The 19,136-nt window shown below is 52.1% G+C and overlaps 1 protein-coding gene across 2 annotated transcripts in view; it reads right to left on the reverse strand.

Annotated features, from left to right (window-relative positions):
• Window positions 1–19,136, reverse strand: part of GSG1L (GSG1 like) — a 192,904-nt gene that overhangs the window by 100,157 nt on the left and 73,611 nt on the right. The gene's annotated exons all lie outside the window — the stretch shown is intronic.

A 19,136-nucleotide genomic window follows, 5' to 3' on the forward strand; every position in this document is an offset into this window, starting at 1 on the left:
GAATAACAAATGCCAGGGCAAAACAGAGGAGGCTGGACGGCGTTCCGGCTGCAATCTCCCGCCGGGGCCCACTGCACGCCCTGCTTGGACCTCAGCCCCACGTTCCTTCCAGACAGCCTCCACTCTGCTACCCCGGCCCAGCCCTCGGCCCAGCCCCTGGAGAAAAACACACAAAGGGCAGGATGTGAAGAGGCTGCTTCCAGGAGCGGAAACCCAAACCTGAGAAGCAGATGAAGAGACACCCAGATGCACTACTAATCAGAGAAATGCAAATGAGGGCAACGAGACATCACTTTATGCTTTCCACTGATTAGACAGGCAAACATCAGAAAGCAGGAGAATGCCCGGTCTGAATGTGGGGGTGTGGGAGCAGTTGCTCACTTGGCAAAGTAAATATAACCTACCCTCCGTCCCTGCAGTTTTACTCCCGGGTGGACATTCCCACACTACTCAGAACGGCATGCAATTTAACATGTATGAATTGTTTAGTGCTGGAATTCTCCATTTAATATTTTCAGATGACGACTGACCACACAGAAAGCAAAACCACAGATAAGGGGGGGACAACTATACAGCTTTCTAGCAGAAATAGCTGACAAGTACACTTACTATTTACATCAATTTAAAGTATGCAAAAGTGACACATTCGTAAGAACACACACAAACATAAACACCTTACACAGAATGGAGAGCTGCCGGAACGGGAGGGGGGAATGGCAGCTAAAGAGAGAAATGAATCAATCGGTCAGTTGGACACTCGCATGTACCGCCCTGATCTGAGCAGGTCACTCTCCACCCCTGAGTTTCTTCCTCACCAAGTCAAGTCCACAGGCCGGGCACAGGAAGAGACCCACTCTCATCAGTAAACAGTGCCCCCCACCTCCCGCCCTGGGAGGGGCAGCCAGAGGCAGATGGGACAAGGTCTCACCCCCAGGTCCTCAGGCCTCTGGAAGCAGCCTGAGTCCCACCTCCCCGCTGTCACACCCGGATGGGGAAAGGACAGCTTCCCAGTCAACAATGGGGGTTCCACCTGAGTTTTTAGTTCTCACGCCACCTGGAGACTCTGGTACAGGTACTGAGTGGAGGCTTTTTCCACCCTGAGTTTGTAGGACATGTCATCAAAATCTCAGCCGAGCACTTTCTCGGTGCCAGGCTCTCAGACACAGACATGGAGACCTGCCGCTCAGGCCTCCATGAGTTCATCCGGAGAGTTGGTGGCTGCTGCTTCAAGCCGGTGCCACGGCTCTGGCCCGGGACAGCTGTGAATCACAGTTTTCGGACTTCAGATGCGCTCCTACCACCGCTGACCTCGTTGCTTATCCCCCAGTGGCTTCCAGGTACAGTCCAAGGTTGCGGATGTGTCACGGGAGGCTTGCTGCAACCGGGCGCTGCTGGAGGCGTCACTCCAGCCTGGCTGCTGCCTTTGCCCGTCTCTGCCCAGCTAGAGCCATTAGCTGTTTCGCACAGAACAGGCCGTGGGCATCCACCCCCCTTGAATGCTGACCCTCCCGCTTACAAAGGCCTTTCCTACCGTGACCACTCGGCCTGCAAGATGCATCGAGAGGGCACCACTCAGTGACTCCCGCCTGGTAACCGGATCCCCTCCCCAAGCTCGGTCAGGTCCCGCTCTGGGACCCACACTGCAGCTGCGCCATAACCGAAGACCCTGGATCTCAGAAGCCGGGGAACCAACCCTCCTTTCAGGATCCCGCCTGCCCGCCATCCGGCCTGCTAAGGATTTCACACGCCCGTTCCAATCGGAACCCAGGCAGGGGAAGAAGAGGTGCTAATAGTCACCGAATGCCCCCTGGGGGTGATCCTGCCCACTTTGCAATAAGGGAACTGAGGCTCAGAGCGGGTAAGATCATCCAGCTCTCAAATCACAATCAGGGTGTGACCTCAGATCTCGGCTTCCTCTGGCTCCACGTCATCCTTTCTGCTACACCGAACAACTGAACAACCGTTCACGCCCCATCCCCCAGCCACGTGCCCCGCCAATCATTGCCTCCGTGACCACACCCCTTCTTAAGGAGACTGACCAGTCCCGGAGCTATCCTGTGGGATCCCGCCCCCCGCCTCAGTTCATTGGACCCGAGTGCTTCCCAGCTCCAAGCTAGACCAATCAGATTCGCTGTCCTTGGGTTATTGAAAATGGGATCTAGAGACTCAGCTGAGCGCTGGAAGGTTGGCAGACTACCATGGGGCTATGGTCATCGTGTAGACGTGGCCACAAGGAAAGAGAAAAGCAGATGTGCCGAGGAATAGAGAGGAGAGCCTGGTGGTCAGTCCCCTTCTGGTGCAAAGTTCTGACTTCTCCACTGGGCCCTGGGGCGTTGTCCTCTCACGACCCCCTTTGTAGCTAAGCTGGTCTGAGCAGGCGTCTGGCCCTTGCAGCCAATCTGTCTTCTAAGCCCACCAGTCCCCAACCCAACAGTGCTGCCAGGGATTTAGGAAGCAGTGCCTGGGTCATTGCCGGGTCTGCCTCTCTGGGTGAATAATCTAGGGGTAGATGACCGCCCTTTGGCAGACCCCCGTCAGCAAGGGAGATGGCCTCACCAAAGGACAGAGGACCACACAGGAAGACCACTGACCCCAAGAATCCAAAATTCTACTTCCCCCAAGCAAGGCAAACGTGCCTCACCACACGGCTGGAGTCTTGGCAGGGATGGGAGCAGCGCCCGAACGCAGAGGGAGATGGAAGGCGCTGGACAGGCAGAGGTCAGGATGGGGTGAGAGAGCGGCCAAGGCCGTGAGGATCCCGTCGGGATGGGAGGCGCCCGACCTGGGGGTTGAGCAGGTAAAAACCTCTGGTCAGAGCCAAGGGCTCTTCAGTTCTGTTCAGAACAGAATAACAAGGCAGAGATGAACAGGCTGCTCGGAGCCAAAGGTACGATGTCAAAAGCGTGGCACCAAGGGGGCAGGACTCTGCCAGTCGGCTTTGTCGCTGACTTCTCAACGAGAAAGAGGGTCGTGTAAAGCGAAATGTGCAGAGTGAGTGCTGGGGGGTAGAAGCAAGTCCAGATGGAGGCGACCCCGGCGCTTTCTGAATGTGCTCCCACCTCAGGCCATGAACAAACACCCTACAGCACCGGTGATCTCCGCATGGGATTGGCTGCCCTTGGCTGGTGCATAGTGGGATTCTGGGAAACCAGCAAGGAAACAAGCCCCCGAGGTCATGGTGGTCCAGTTTCAAAAAGGACAAGAAACTAGCTCTGCAGACGAGGGTGACAGACCCCCAGCCGGATTCTTGAGGTCACTGCAGAGGGATAATATTCTGAGACATTTGTCCAGCCCCACTGAACCCCTCGCGCCTCCCCACCTGTGTGCCGGGTCCCGGGCAGGGCTGGTACGGTGGAAAGCAGGGCCAGCTCTCAGGCCACAAGAACTGGCTTCTGAATTCAAAAGCCCCAGTTTTTACTGTAAATAATATCCCAGGGGTGCCCAAAAGAATGTACACAAGTGGACACTTTGGTCAACGTTGCTCAAGCAGTAGCTCACCATCATCAGAAGTGTCTGGATGTTGACGGGAACCACTCTGAGCACCTCTTGGAATTGCAGAAGTCAAATGGGGCCTGTATTAATCTTTTGTTGTCGGTATATTTTAATAGAGTTCTCCTCTCTTAAAAGGTGTATACATTTTTTGGCACTCTCTGTATTTAGCAGAGACAAAAGTCTGGGCTGCCTCCCCTCTCCTGCCTCCTCTCCCCCACATACTGAATAAAGCTCCTGACCTAGAAGACAGAGGAAGTCAGAATGTGTGGCAGAGACTTCCATGTGTCACCAAAGCCCATGTCCTTTTCCTCGTGGGCAAACTACATTTCCCCGTGCAGCCATAGAACTGAATTCTGGGCAAAGGAACGTGGGCGGCAAAGAAATGAGCCTGGCCCACAGGGACCGCCCACACCATCTTCCACTGTCTCTTTCCCAACCGCTGGCTGAACCAGGAAGACTCGAATTCCTGCAAGGAAGGAGCCTGAATCTCCGGATGAACACATGGAAGGGCCGCTCCCCCAGGAATGCCTGCACTGGACTTGGTGGGAGCAGAAAAGCAACTTTTACCATCAAAAGCCACTGAGCTTTGGGGGGGTTCTTTGTTACAGCAGCTGGTGTTTGACACAAAGGGACGCATAGAAAGCATAGCGGCTGGAGTGGATCACTGAAGGGGCGCCCTGCACCCTCCCCCAACACACACACACACACACACACACACACACACCCTGTAAGGTAGAGAATCAGAGGCCAGGAAATCTTAAGGCAGAGATAATCACCAAGGAAAGTAACAAGACTCAAGCGTCATCCTGCACCCGTCACACTGCAGGAGCCAATGAATGTTTGCAAGAAAACCCCAGACAAATGGGTCAGCTGTGGAAATACACAAACTACGGCTACGTGATTGTTACAGGCTAAATGTTTGTGCCCCCACCCCCCAATTTCATAGGTTGACATTCTAACTCCCAATGTGATGGCACTTGGGGGTGGGCACTGGGGGCACAATTAGGTCATGGAGGTGGAGCTCTCAGGAATGGGCTTGGTGGCCCGATGACAGAGGCCACAGGGAGTTCCCTCATCCCTCTGCCTTGTGAGGACACAGTAAGGAGACGACAGTCCATGAACCAGACACCAAATCTGCCAGCGCCTTGATCTTCTCAGACTTCCAGCTCCCAGAACCGTGAGAAACTAATTTCTGTTGTGTATAAGCCCCCCAGTCGGGGTGCTCTGTGACAGCGACCCAAACTAAGACTGACCAACATGATGTTGAACAAAGCAGCCAGACACAGGAGAGCACAGCTTATGGTCCCACTTATTTAGTCAGTTCAATAACAAGCACCTCTATCACGCTTAGGTTTGCGTGCTTGGCGATACACTACGAAGCAGCGTCAGCACCCTTTTCCGTGAGGAGTCAGGGAAGAAATAGCTTAGGTTTCGTGTGCCATACAGTCTGTCACAACCGTTCCACTCTGCCATTGGACCATGAAAACAGCCATAGACATACCTAAGGGAATGGGTGGGCCTGTGTTCCAATAAAACTTTATTTACACAAAGAGGCAGAGGGCCGCCTTCCTGGCCCCTGCTGTACGTGAAAGCAAAGCAGTGATCCTTCTCCAGTGGGCACAGGAGTTGGTAGGTACCCAGGAAGGGGCACATGGGGGGCCAACAAGGATCACTTTGTTGACCTCAGTGGCGGTAACGTTTTTGCTCTACAATGATGTGTTAAGCTATAGATTTATATTGTATGGACTTTGCTGAATTGTCTATTTCCCAATTTTAAAAAGGTTTAATAAAGAAATAAACAGCACGTAAAACATGGTATATCCACACAAAGAAACATTATTTGGCAATAAAAGGCAATGAAGTACTGATAAATGCTACAACATGGGTGAACCTTGAAAATATTATGCTAAGTGAAAGCCAGTCACAAAAGTCCTTATATGATTCCATTCATATGCATCCAGAATTGGCAAATCTACAGACAGAGAGGAGACGGGTGGTTGCCCAGATCTGTGGGGTCTGGAGGATTGAGGGATGATGGCTAAAGGAAATAGGGTTTCTCTTCTAGGTGATGAAAATGTTCTATAATTGATAGTAGCTGTGGTTGCATAACTCTGTGACTAGTCTAAAAACCACTGAACTGTACGCTTTAAGTGGGCAAATTATATGGTAAGTGAATTCCATCTCAATAAAGCTGTTACCAAAAAAAATTTTAATTAAACTTAATGAATAAAATCAGTGGCCTCTGGATTTCAGGTCAAGATGGCAGAGCAGGTAAACGCTGTGCTCACCTCCTCTCAGGACCACATCGATTACAACTAAACCACAGAACAACCATTACTGACAATTGCCTGAAATCTAGCTGATCCGAAGCCCTACGACTACAGACATACAGAAGCCACAATGAGACTGGCAGGAGGGGCAGAGACGCAGAACAGGCTGGTCCCACACTAGTGTGTGACCATTAAAAATCAAGAGGGATATCTGGCTGCAGAGGTCCCCCCAGGAGGAGTGAGGGGTCCCAGCCTCACCCCAGCCTGGGGTTCCAGTGTCGGGGAGAGAAGTTCCCATACTTACTGGCTGCGAAAACCAGTGGAGATTGTGGCTGAGTGAGACAGAGGGCAGCTGCATTCCCAGGTGCTCCTCTTAAAAGGGCTGCACACAGACTTACTCGGTGACGGACTCACTCACTCTGAGCTCCAGTGCTGGGGCTGCAGCTCGAAAGGTGACAGAGATGCACAGGAACTGAGTTGTCTGGCTGCAGACTGAGGGCTGGAGGGGCAGCTTTCTCCATGACGGATTGAGGAGCTGGTGGAAGCCATATTGTCTTTGTTGAGCCCTCCCCCTCCCAGTGTACAGACACTGGCGGCTGCCATATCCGAGTCTTCATCAAACTGGCTAATGCCATTCACTTGCCCTAGTGATTCCCTGAGACCAAGCCCCACCCAACCTTTGGGCACACCCAAGCCACTTCCAGTGGCTTTTCCATATAAACGGCCTGTCTTGGCTCATACTATGAACATTCCTAAAATCTCTCAAAGGTTCACAAAACCCAAACAAGCAGCATTTGGCTTTAATGTGCCCTGTACCTCGGGCTGAGCAGCCCTAAGCCCGGCACTAGCAACAGCCTGTCTCGATTCACAGTTTGGCATCTCAAGACACCTCCACGTATAGCACAGGTAGCAGCCATCTTCAGATTGGTTGGTGGCTCATGCCAGATGGCCCCAGGCAGGGCGCAGACTGCGGCTGAACTTGGCCTGCAGTGGGTCCCCTCCCAGGAGGCCCTGGGGCTGGCAGACCCAGGGGCCAGCTTCAGACTGGGCCAGAGCATCACGGCCACCTCCAAGGATGACACCCCCAAAGGGCACACTGGGCAGGCACCAGAGCCCTGCTAAAGTGAATCCTGCTCTGTAGGATCAGCCCCTGCACCACAGCTCCTCCCCTGTAGTCACGGCCAGTCCTCACAGCCAATCAGCCTGCTGGTCAATCACTCACACTAATGTGCAAACAACAACCAAGTCTCAGCTACCACAGGAGGGCACACACAACCCACACAAGGGACACATCTGGAGCACCCAGCTCAGGTGACCAGGGAGACTGTGCCACTGAGCCCCACAGCACACCTACTACTTAAGGCCACTCTACCATGACCGGGAGGCATAGCAGCCCTACCTATACACAGAAACAAACACAGGGAGGCAGCCAAAATGGGGAGACAAAAAAACATGTCCCAAATAAAGGAAAAGAAAAAAGCTACAGAAAATGAACTAAACAAAATGTAGCCAAGCAACCTACCAGGCACAGAGTTCCAAGTACTGATTGTAAGGATGCTCAGTGATCTCAGGGAGAACTTCAACAAAGAGACAGGAAATATAAAAATGGAAATAGAAAACATAAAAAAGAACCCATCAGAAATAAAGACTAATAACTGAAACGAAGAATACATTAGAATCACCAGCAGACTAGATGACGCAGATTATTGAATCAGTGATCAAGAAGATAAGGTAGCAGGAAACACCCGATCAGAACAGCAAAAAGAAAAAAGAATTAAAAAAAAACATGAGGATAGTTTAAGGGGTCTCTGGGCCCCAACATTCACATTATAGAGGTACCAGAAATAGAAGAGAGCAAGGAATTGAAAACCTATTTGGAGAAATAATGACTGAAAACCTCCCTAACCTGGCAAAGGAAATAAACATACAAGCCCAGGAAGCACAGAGAGTCCCAAACAAGATGAACCCAAACAGACCCACAACAAGACACATTCCAATTAGGATGGCAAAGGTTAAAGACAAAGAGAGAATCCTAAAAGCAGCAAGAGAAAAGCAACTAGTAACTTAAAAGGGAGCTCCCACAAGACTGTCAGCTGATTTCTCAACAGAAACTTTGCAGGCCAGAAGGGATTGGCAGGAAATATTCAGTGATGAAAAGAAAGGACCTACAACCAAGATTACTCTACCCAGCAAGGCTATAATTTAGAATCGAAGGACAGGTAAAGAGCTTCCCAGACAAGAAAAAAGTACAGGAATTCATTACCCAAAATAGTATTACAAGGAATGTTGGAGGGCCTCCTTTAAAATGGAAAAAAAAACCCACCAACATTATGTATAACAAAGTGGCAATAGCTACATATTTATCAACAATTACTTTCAATGTAAATGGATTAAATGCTCCACTCAAAAGACATAGGAGGGATGAAAGGGTAAGAAAACAAAACCCTTACATATGTTGCCTACAAGAGACTCACTTAAGATCAAAAGACACACACAGACTGAAAGTAAAAGGATGGAAAAAGATAATTCATGAAGATGGAAAGAAAATAAACAAAATAGCTCTGGTAGCAATACTTACACCAGACAAAACAGACTTAAAAACAAAGGTTATAAGAAGAGACAAAGAAGGACCCGGTAATCCCACTTCCTGATATTTATCTGAAAAAACCCAAAATGGTGCTTCAAGGGGACATGTGCATCCATATGTTCACTGCAGCGTTGTTTGCAATGGCCAAGATGTGGAGGCAGCCTGGGTGTCCATCAATGGATAAATGGATAAAGAGGAGGTGGTACATATATACAATGGAATAGTGCTTGTCCAGGGAAGGGAATGGGTTCCTGCCATCTGTGGTGACATGGATGGACCTGGAGGGTACGGTGCTGAGTGGAGTGTGTCAGACAGAGAAAGACACATGCAATGAGATTTCACTTATATGTGGAATCTAAAGAACAAAAAAAAAAAAAAACAAAACAGAAACACAGTCATAGATAGAGAGAACATTTTCACGGTTGCCAAACAGGAGGGGGGCAGGTGAAAAAGAAGTAGGGATTAAGAAGTACAAATCAATAGTTACAAAATAGTCATGGGATGTGAAGTAAAGCACAGGGAATACAGTCAATTATATGGTAATAACCATGTATAGTGCCAGGCGGGTACTAGACTAGGCAGGGGATCACTTCTTAAATTACATAAATGTCTAACCACTATGCTGCACACCTGACATTAATATAAAATAATATTGAATGTTAACTGTAACTGAAAAATTGTAAAAGGGACAGAAAAGGTGAAGGGGCATAAGAGGCCCAAATCTCCAGGTATAAAACAGTAAGTCATGGGGATGTAATGTACAGCCTGGGGAATACAGTCAGTAATACTGTGACAGCAGGGACGGTGTCAGATGGTGCTGGGCTTACGGTGACCACTTCTTTAGGTATGTAAATGTTGAATAACTCTTGTGTTCCCCTGAAACTAATATAACATTGTATGTTAGCTATATTTTAATAAAAGTCTTTTTTAAAAAATGAGTGGCTCTTCCCTCTCCACTCGTGACTGCCCAGAGGGGGACATGTGATGACAGAGAGCCACCAGCTTTGGAGAAACCACTTGTTTCCCTTCTGTCTCCAGAAGCACCCCTATCACCGCCACACTGGGCCTTTCTCTGCCTTTTGGCAAAACATGTGCTGGAAACCCGAAGCCCAGAGTCCCAAGAGGCCAAAGATTCTGACAAGAAGAAGCCAGGACACCCTTGCCTAAAGACACAGGACTTTTTAAACTCAAAATGAGATTTCGGCGAAGCCAAGCCCTGTGGGAGCCAGGCTGGCTCTGTAGCGGCACCAGGTTACAGGAGCCACGTCTGGGGCAGCAAATTGGGGTGTGGCCTTCTGCCCTCTAGGAACCGTGTTTCAGAAAGGGCATCTCTCTCAAATTTGTAGTTCCTGGCGGCTTCTAGGTGTGGACAGGTTCTCGGGCTCAGTCGGGGGCTCAAGGCCCTCTGCTCCTCACACAGTCTGAAGGCGGCATGTTTGGGGGGGGTCCTTGGCATGTCCCAGGCTTTGCAGAGCCTCCAGGGAGCCCGGCAGATGGCCGCAAATGATGAGGCTGCAGGAGTCGGCAGATGGGACGCGAGGAGCAGAGGGCGCTGTGGCAGAAGCCGCGGGGAAACCTCATCTGCCGCCTCCCTCTGCCCCACGCAGCCCCGGACAGCTGTGCGCCAGGGCATTGTCTGGCTGGATCAGAACACCCAGCAAAGCCGACCAAAGAACTTCCCGGGCCCGAGGAGCAGAAGAGCCTCCAGGAGGCAACAGGAACAGTGAACAGACCTGTGAGATGCGGCAGAAATTGCATGGGGCTCTGCTGTGTGACCTCAGGCAAGTTCTCAGCGTCTCTGAGCACGTTTCCACAGGTGTAGACCAGAGATAACAGCACCTGCTCCCAAGAGCTGTCGGAAGAAGGAAGTGAAACAAGGGGTGCGGAGGTATCTAGCCCTGAATGGAATTCTGTGCATTATTTAGTCAAGGTGTGTTGAATGTCAGGCCAATAGAAATAAACACAATTGAGTTACTTCCCAAGTTAGCTTTCTAGCCGGCTGGGCCAAACAGAGGAGACAGGAGGAACCCAAGGGGATATGCCAGCTGGCGTCGATGGAGCCAGACCCTGGGCCAATCCCTCGTGGATCATTCCATTTCCTGCAGAAGAATCCGCAAAGCGGATGCTGTCGTCCCCTTTACAGATGATGAAACGGAGCCTTACAGCAGGTGCGTTACAGGCCTGGGGTCCCACAGCCAGTAAGCAGAGCCATGCGTCACCTGCGCTCAGAAGCTCTGGCCCTGCCGCCACCTGGACCCGCAGGACTTTTCATAAACTGTCTGGGCCCCCGCTTCCTGGCCTGGAAAAGGCGGGATACTAAGAATCCCGACGCTGGGGGCTGTCGAGAGGCCAAGTGCGATGATAAGCCTCAGAGCGAGCGCTCGCTGTGCTGTCAGCGCTGGGCTGGGGGAGGCCTCCCAGGCGGGGAGCCCCGTTTCTGAGGAGCTGCTACGCAGCAGGCATTCTCACTACACGCAGCCCGTGGCAGCCACGGAGAGGTTCTTCTTGGGGCCCGAGTTTCTTTCCCTGCAAAATGGAGCAGACGAGGGCACCTCTCTGAGCCCTTCCGACCTGACAGACTGTGCCTGAGGGTCAGAATCTGGCCTTTGAATTGGAGGACACGTGACAGGAAGGAAGCAGAGGAAGGTGCATGAGGCACCCGAGCCCTGAAGACCCACAAGTGGCCCCACGGGGTCTGATGGACCTTTCCTCGCCCTGGCCCCACCAGGCCATCTCTCACCTCTTCCTTCCTTTCACCAGCGCTATCTTTCCCCAGCCGAGGCTCACGCGGGCTTCTTTTCTAGCTGAATAGCTCATTGCGAGGGAGTCAGTGAACCGGGGGAGCCAAGAACTCTGCAGCCCACCCGCCCAGGTTCCAGTCAGCTCTGCCACTCACACCCCGTGTGGTCTTGAGCGAGATGATCTCACGTCTCTGGGCCTCAGTTTCCCCACCTATAACAGGGTGTCAACAACAGCACAAACCTCATCCAGTTGTTGGGGGAATCAGCTGGCACTGGCATGTTGGCAAACCAGAAATAATGGGGGGTATTATTACTAGTACTTATTTTAAAGCATCTTGGAAAACAATAACGTGGCACGCTAAAACCACGAGTCGACAGATATCACTGCTCAGGATGAGGCTAAAACAATTAGACTTTCCAAGTGAATCAGAGAAAGGAGAATGAATAAGTGAATAATAAAATGGTGGGGAGGGGAGGTGGCCTGCACGGCCCGAACGGGGAAGGCAGTACGCAGTGAAAACGCAGGGCCCTTTACGCATGGGACCCGAGGTGACCGCAGGTCCCACGCCACAAAGCCACAAAGCTGGCCCTGGTTCTGGATCTTGACAGGCGTACAGGTTGTTGCATGGATGGATACGTTCTTGAAACTCACTGAAGTGTCCATTTAAAACCTGTGCTTTTCACTGTTTCTAAATTATAACAATGAAATCATATCGATTAAAACAAGGAAACACGACAGAATACGGTTACAAATTCCCAGCTCATCTCAGGCACGGTGGTTCCGCATTGAGGTACAGGGGTTGGCTGGTATGACAAATGTTGTCTGCTTTTAACCCTATCTGTGCATCCCTGCCCCCCACATACAGTTGTACAGGATGTGCACTGCCCAACCCTACACCATTCACACAAACCAGCGTATGAATCACGGCCCCCAGAGTAACTTGCACAGTGAGTAACCTGCACAACTGTACTATATACGTGGTGGCCCTGATGTGTAGCTGTATGTCTGACTTCATTTGAAGGAATCATCACGTCTGAAGTGAAGGCTCCTTGTGCATGCAGGGTCTGGGCCAAATGGAAGGGTCTTGCTGCAAATTCTGTTCCAGGGAGAGATCCAGCAGGAACCAGCCCTTGATAAGACCTGCCTGGGATGCAGAAGGAGCCATCCTTCAGATTCCTCAGACCCGGAGCAGCTTAGCGAACCTATTCCCCCAACACGGCTGAAACCTCCGCTCAGAGAGGCAAAGGACTGGATTTCAGTGTCCGAGGTAATTTCTCACACCAAACTATGATAAGACCACAGTCATTTAGAAATTTAAATTACCACTGTTTACGCTGAGCAGTCTTCTCACCACGGAGAAACTGTTTCTAATTACAAAACATGAAAGCTGGTCCTCATTTGGGGTTGATAAGATGCTCTCCAAGAGTGAGCAGGTGTGACTACCCAGACATGTAATTGCTTGGAAAGATAATCTTGAATAATTGGAATTAGAGCGACTAAAGCAATTATTAGATGTGCTGACCTCCAGGAGCAGCCCTCCACCAGGCACAGGCTTTCACCACCTTTAGCAAGAGCATGTCATTAGAGAAATCCAGAACTTCAGAACAGAACGTGGCAGAACCAGCCCTTCAGCATGAGGGGGGGAGGAGGACACGTGTGATGCTGGAGAAAATGAGGCTGGAGGGATGGTGGGATGAGGAAGGATACGGGAGTTTGGCGGGGCGGGTGGTGCTGCTTAAAAGACTTCAGGAGCCTGGAGCCTGATTCTAACCTAAACTTGCTGTGTGACCTTGAGCAAGACACTTCACCTCTCTGGGCTCTCTGTCGCTTCCACTCTTCGGTCATTCAGTGAATGACTATTACACGTTTGCCATGCACCTGGCACTGAGGACACTGGGTCTCTCTCTTTGCCACGTGCCATTGAGCCTCCAGGAATGAGCTCCCTTGAGCCCCTCATGCAGAGAAGGAACGCCGCCCTGCATCAGCACTCTTCCCACACGGCGCCCTCCAGCAGCCTGGCAAGACTGTCACCGTTCCTTCCACAGCCCTCTGCCCATCCCGTCTGGGCCCCTGATTCACAGACGTGACTCTTCCTCCTTGTCTGTCCCCCCACCAGAAGGCTCGTCAAGAACAGGGACTGTAGGGGGCGTCTACTCACTGCCCCAGATCCTGGCACACAGCCTGGCACAGGGATGCTGACCGCTGGCCTGCGGCCATGGCCAGACGTCACTGCGGCCCCTTCCTGAAAGCGAGGCTGCAGTCGGCCCTGCCTCCAAGACTCACATGGCACCAGGTGAGGCACCTGTGTGGGCAGTTTACTGAGAATGGCCAGGAGACGGTCTCCTTCTGTGGGAGCTCCGCTGCCCCCACAGACGGGCCAGGGCCATTCAGACGGTTGGTCATTCCCACCCTCAGCCAGACGGCTGCAAGAAGGATCGTGACGTTGCCTGGGGGTGGCAGGTAAGAGGGAACAATGTCGTGTGGACCACTCTGGCCAGGCCTCCTGCCTCTCTGTGTCCTGAAGTGTCCATCTGCTCGGGATGAAAACTCGCAGAGCTCCCACTAGGTCACGCCCTGGAGTCCACGAATGGACTCGGTGACTCGGGAGCACAGAGCAGGCGTAACAAACAGTCTGTGGACGAGAGACTTCGCAGAGGCAGGGGCTCGGGTTGGCTCATGAAGATGGGCAGAAGTTCCCCAGGCAGCCAGGGTGAAAAGATCTCCCAGAATTAACGCACTGGCATAAGGATGCCCCAGCCCCTGGCATGTCTGGGCTGCGGCCAGCTTGCTGACCCATTCCTAGCGCCCATGTCAGCGTTTGGGCAGCTGTGGAAGTTGGTTCCCTACCCTTCCCTGTGCAACATGTTCTGATCTCTGTACGTTTCAGTTCCATGACATAAATCAATAAAATGCACTAAATAAATTAAGTGAGCAGCAGAACTGTAAATCGATTTCAGACAGAGAACAGAGAGGTTGAGGGAGCCAACAAGAGACTGTTCTAGGAACTGAAGTGAGAAACGACTCAGGCAACACTCAGGATTGTGGCTGTGGAGCCACCACATTGTCACACGTCGCTGAAAATAGTAAACAAATCAAACCTACAAGCTTTGGAGATTGTTTCGCAAAAACTGCCAGCTGGTGGCTGCCAGAAATCCCAGCTCACAGGGAGTGGGGGCAGAGAGCAGGGGTGACTTAGAACTCAGCTCGGTCCAGGGGTGTCAGAGGCCACCATGGCTTCCGGAGTCAGGACCCAGGTTTCCAAACCCAAGTGGGCCACCCAGTGCCTGGGACATGGCCCCATGTTCCTTCGTTCCTTCATTCAAGAAACCTTTACTAAATTTGTGCTGTGTGCCAACCCCATGTGGGCAAGGGAGCCCCCGGAAGGACAAGATCCAGCGCCTGTCCTTAGGGAGTGTCCAGTCTGGTGGAGGAGGTGACCTCAACGCAGGGTGATGGGAGCTAATAGGACCAGTCCCCATGGGTACTGCTGAGGTTCAGAGTGGCGTTTCAGAAGAGGTTGTGTCTAAGTGGGGTTTGAAGGATAAATAGAAGTTGGCAGGACAAACGGGGGGAAAGGCAGTTCTGGCAGAGGGAACAGCAGATGCAAAGGCACAGAGGCAAGAGGGATGGTGGAGAGTTTGGGGGAAATGTACGCAGGGAGGGAGGCAGGGCCGGTGCACAGGGTCACGCCACAGGCTGCAGAGGTAGAGTGACGAAGGGAGACAGTCACCAGATCTCGGAGGGCCACAACCGCCATGTTGCAATGTCCTGGGTGAGTCGGGAGCTATGAAAGGGGTTTAAGAGGACGTAGCTGGGTTTTCATTCCAGAAAGGTAATTCAGAACTCAGTGTGGGAAATTTTTGGTTTGCTTTTTATGAAAGCATCCCGTACACAGAGGGTGCCCCAAAAACGTCTACACATTTTAAGAAAGAAAACCGTATTAAAATCGTAATAGTCAATATATACCAATAACAAAAGATGAATACAAGTCACGTGGGACTTCTGCAATTACAAGAGGTGCTCAAAGTGGTTCCCATCAGCGTCCAGATGCTTCTGATGACAGCGAACTACTGCTTGAGCAACGTTGACCAAAGGGTCCACTTGTATACATTTTTTGGCACCCCTGGTATACAGAGAAGTGTGTGTGTGTGTAGATGTCTCACAGGTGTGTGCAGCCTGACAAACTTGCATAAAATGAGCACCCAGCTGGAGGAGCAGACGTCACCGGCTTCCAGAACCCTCTGCAGAGTCCCTTTCAGTCACCCTCTCTCCAAGGACGACCACTGTCCTGACTTCTCACAGGACAGACTCGTGTTGCCTGCTTTGCAGCTTTATAGAAATGGGGTCACCTAGGTGCATTCCTTGCTGTACACGGTTCATTCTGCACAGTCCCCACTGTGTGTGTGGATGGAAACTGAGGAACTGCAAGAAGGAGGTTACTGCTGCCGCCTTCACAGCAAATCTGAATCCTGAGCGGCTCAGTCCATTCACTCGTTCGTTTGTTCATTCGTTCATTCATTCATTCATTCATTCATTCATTCCCTCACTGACACTGAGAAGGTGAGTCCCACCGGAGGCTTAGGAACTGGGAACTTTCCTCGCATCAGCGTTTGACAAGTGACTTGGGACAAATCTTTACTGGGGAACATTGCTAATATGCCATGTTTCCCCGAAAATAAGATCTAGCCAGACAGTCAGCTATAACGCATCTTTTGCAGCAAAAATTAATATAAGACTCAGTCTTATTTTACTATAAGCCCTGATATAATATAACATAATATATATAATATTGTATATAATATATAATAAACATAATATAATATATATAAAATAAACATAATGTAATATAATATAATACTGGGTCTCATATTAATTTTTGCTCCAAAAGATGCATTAGAGGTGATGTCCAGCTAGGTCTTATTTTCGGGGACACCCGGTAACACAGGGAGGAAACCCAGACGCGTTCATGGACTCGGCACAGGGATCTGAGGTGCAGGCATGACACCCCTGGCCAGGGGAGGGCACGTCCTGCATGGATGGCTGGAGCGCTGCCACCACTCATGGACCGTTGACGTAGCCCTTTCCCGCTCGTGCAGGGCAGGCCTTTCGCCTCCTTTGTCCTTGCTCCCCAGTGCGCAGCCCGGAGCCTGCACATAGTAGGTGCTCAGGAAATACTTGTGGAAGAATGGCTGGTACACAGAGGGTGCTCGACTGGTTTGGTGAGAAAACGAATGTTTGTTACCTCACCCAAATACTTCGATCACTTTTAGAGAAATAAATAGGTCACTTTTGGGTGACAATGACCAGGGGAGACCTTGACAAGTAAATTAACTGGGCCAGTTCCAGCACAACCAGCTGCCAGCCATCCCTGAGGCCTGTAGTCAGGCCTGGGCGTGGGAGCAGACCCTCTGTGCCTCAGTTTCCTCATCTGTAAAATGGGATTAAATGAGCCAATGCGTAGAGTTCTCAGAACCGCCCTTGGCACGTGGAAGGGCTGCATGAAGCTAGTTAGTGTGTGTGTCACGATTCGTGTCACATCTTGCAGACTAGCAGGGAAGCCCCAGGGGAGCCGGTGGGAATGGGCAGGGGTGAGAATCTGGGAGAAGAATGTTCTTTGGGGGACAGCACAGCTGGGCTCAAATGTCAGCCCCAGACTCCCTGAGGGGCCCTGAACAAGTCACTCATCTGTGCAGCTTGGGTTCCTTATTGGTGACACGGACAGAGAGTGTGGTGGGGACATGGTGGGCAAACGGACGGGCCGTGAGCACCACTCCTGCACGTGCCTCTGGGAGGGCCGGGCGAGGGTCTGGGGAGAGGTCCCGGGGGCGGCGGGGGGCAGATCCTGCAGACCCAGAGGGAGGCTGGAGTGCTCGAGGGGCCCCAAGCACGTGACCACTGCCCTGCACCTTGGCAGCAAAGCAGCCCACTCAGCCTCCTTGTAAACATGTTTACAGAAGGTCCTCGGGCGGCCGCCAAGCCTGAAAGGAAAATCACCAGGCCCGCAAAACACACAATCTCTCTGGGGCCCTTGGGCCTCGTAAAAGCCGCAGGAATAAAGGTCTGATGCTTCCAGAAGGAGGCGCCGCAATCGCCTGTCCCTGTACACAGATGGACACACTCACGCGTGCACACACTCATCCACTCACGTGCGCCCGTGGGCACACAAGCACACACACTCACACACGTGCTCTACACCCCCACGCTCACACATCCTCACCCACCAGCCTGAGTGCACGCACACACGAGAGACATGTGACACATTCTCACAGGGGCACCTGCGCACGAATGCACACATTCACCCACAAGTGGACACGCGTGGGTCCTGCTTGCTGGAAGCCAGACTTGGAGTGGAGTTGACCCTGGAACTTCAAGGCCCCGAGGGATTACGGGCTGAGCCCCCAGAGGGCTGCCTCCAGCCACCAAGATGCAGTACAATGGAGGGGGCTGTGTCCCTATGAGACGTGAGACTTAAGTGGCTTAACGTCTCCAAGCCTCAGTTTCCTCATCTGTCAAGTGGAGTGAGAGCCTGTGAGGAGGCTTCTCAGTTAAACCCTGGACAGCGCCTGGCACATAGTAACTGCTCAATAAAGACCCGCGGTTATCAGGACTCATACGTGTAGTGTTTCCCAGAGACCTGTTTGGAAGCTGGGGCCGGGGTCGCTCAGCCCAGAACTTCACGTGGAGCAATGAAGAAGACACAGCCGTGGGGAGGCCGAGCAAGCGGAGGAGGCCGACCGCGCTGCCCAAAGCCAGCTCAGCGGCGGGGGCCTGTGGGTTCCCTGTCATGTGCTGAGTCTCACCAACTGCCACTTGGATGGAGCTCTCCAAGGAGACAGTGTCTGCGAGAGAGGAATGTCACCAGCCTCCATGACACACTGGGAGGGGTCAGAGGCCAGCCCCCCAGGTCCCTGAACCTCCTGACATGGCAGGGAAACCACAAGCTCGGTCCCACCATCCGGGGACATGGGTGGCCCCACGCCCTGGACTTAAGGATTTCCCCCGAGCTAAGCCACCAAACCCTACGTTGGGACAGTTCATGTGACTGGATTTCTGCCTTCGTTTCCCCATCCCAGCTCCCAGGATCGGAGCTGTTTAAAGAAAACTGCATACTTGTTCTCTCTTGGTAGCCACTCCCCTTAGTGGCACTATATATCCTCCAGGATCCATTCTCCTGTTCTTCCCTAATAACCAAACCCCTGGCTTTCAGCCGAACACAGAGCTGCCCAGGATAAAGACTTCATTTCCCAGCCTCCCTTGCAGCTGAGTGAGGCCATGTGATCAAGTTCTGGCCAAGGAGATACGAGCAGGTGATGTGGGGCAACTTCTGGGAATGTCAGAGTGGACAGGCAGGCTTTCCCCTTTCTCCTTAGCCCTTCCTCTACCCAGTTGCCGGGATGCAGACGTGACAGCTGGAGCTCTCGCCGCCATCTTAGATCATGAGGACCAAAGCCATTGGGGTGATGGAGAGGGGAGCAGGGGCCCAGCTCCTGAGGCCGTAGGGAGCAGAGATACCCCGGATTGCCTACTTTCAAACTTTTATAAGAGATAAGTAAGGGTCTCAGTGAAGCCTCAGTTTGGATCACTCTATCCCTTGCAGCTAAACTGCATCCTGAAGGCTGTACCCCCACTCACGCTGCAGCCTGCTCCTACCATCCTGCACGGCTCTGAGCATCATTGGGGGCTCAGAATCTCTGCCTTTGGGCCCCAAACACCAGTGAAACCTCCCTGCATAGCAGCGTCCAGCCAGGCTGGACCTCCCTACCCCTGAAGACAGTGGAGTAGGGACCTTTGCTTCCCTCCCCTGAGGTCAAATCCTACAGCTGAAGGCAGTGCCCCCAGCACAACACCAGTCTTACCCGACCCCAGCTCCTCCACACATCCTGCCTCCCGGGGCGTCCCAGTGTGTCCTGGAAGTAACAGGGTAATGACTCTCAGGACCACCGCCCTGGCCAGGGGGGCTGAAATAATCCTCCCCCCGCCCCCCACTTCACTGACTGCTGAGAAACTCGGGGCTTTGTAGCAAACAGGGTTCCGGCTCCCGGGCC

This window comes from Rhinolophus sinicus, linkage group LG18, assembly GCF_036562045.2.
Source record: "Rhinolophus sinicus isolate RSC01 linkage group LG18, ASM3656204v1, whole genome shotgun sequence".
NCBI classification, from domain to species: Eukaryota; Metazoa; Chordata; class Mammalia; order Chiroptera; family Rhinolophidae; genus Rhinolophus; species Rhinolophus sinicus.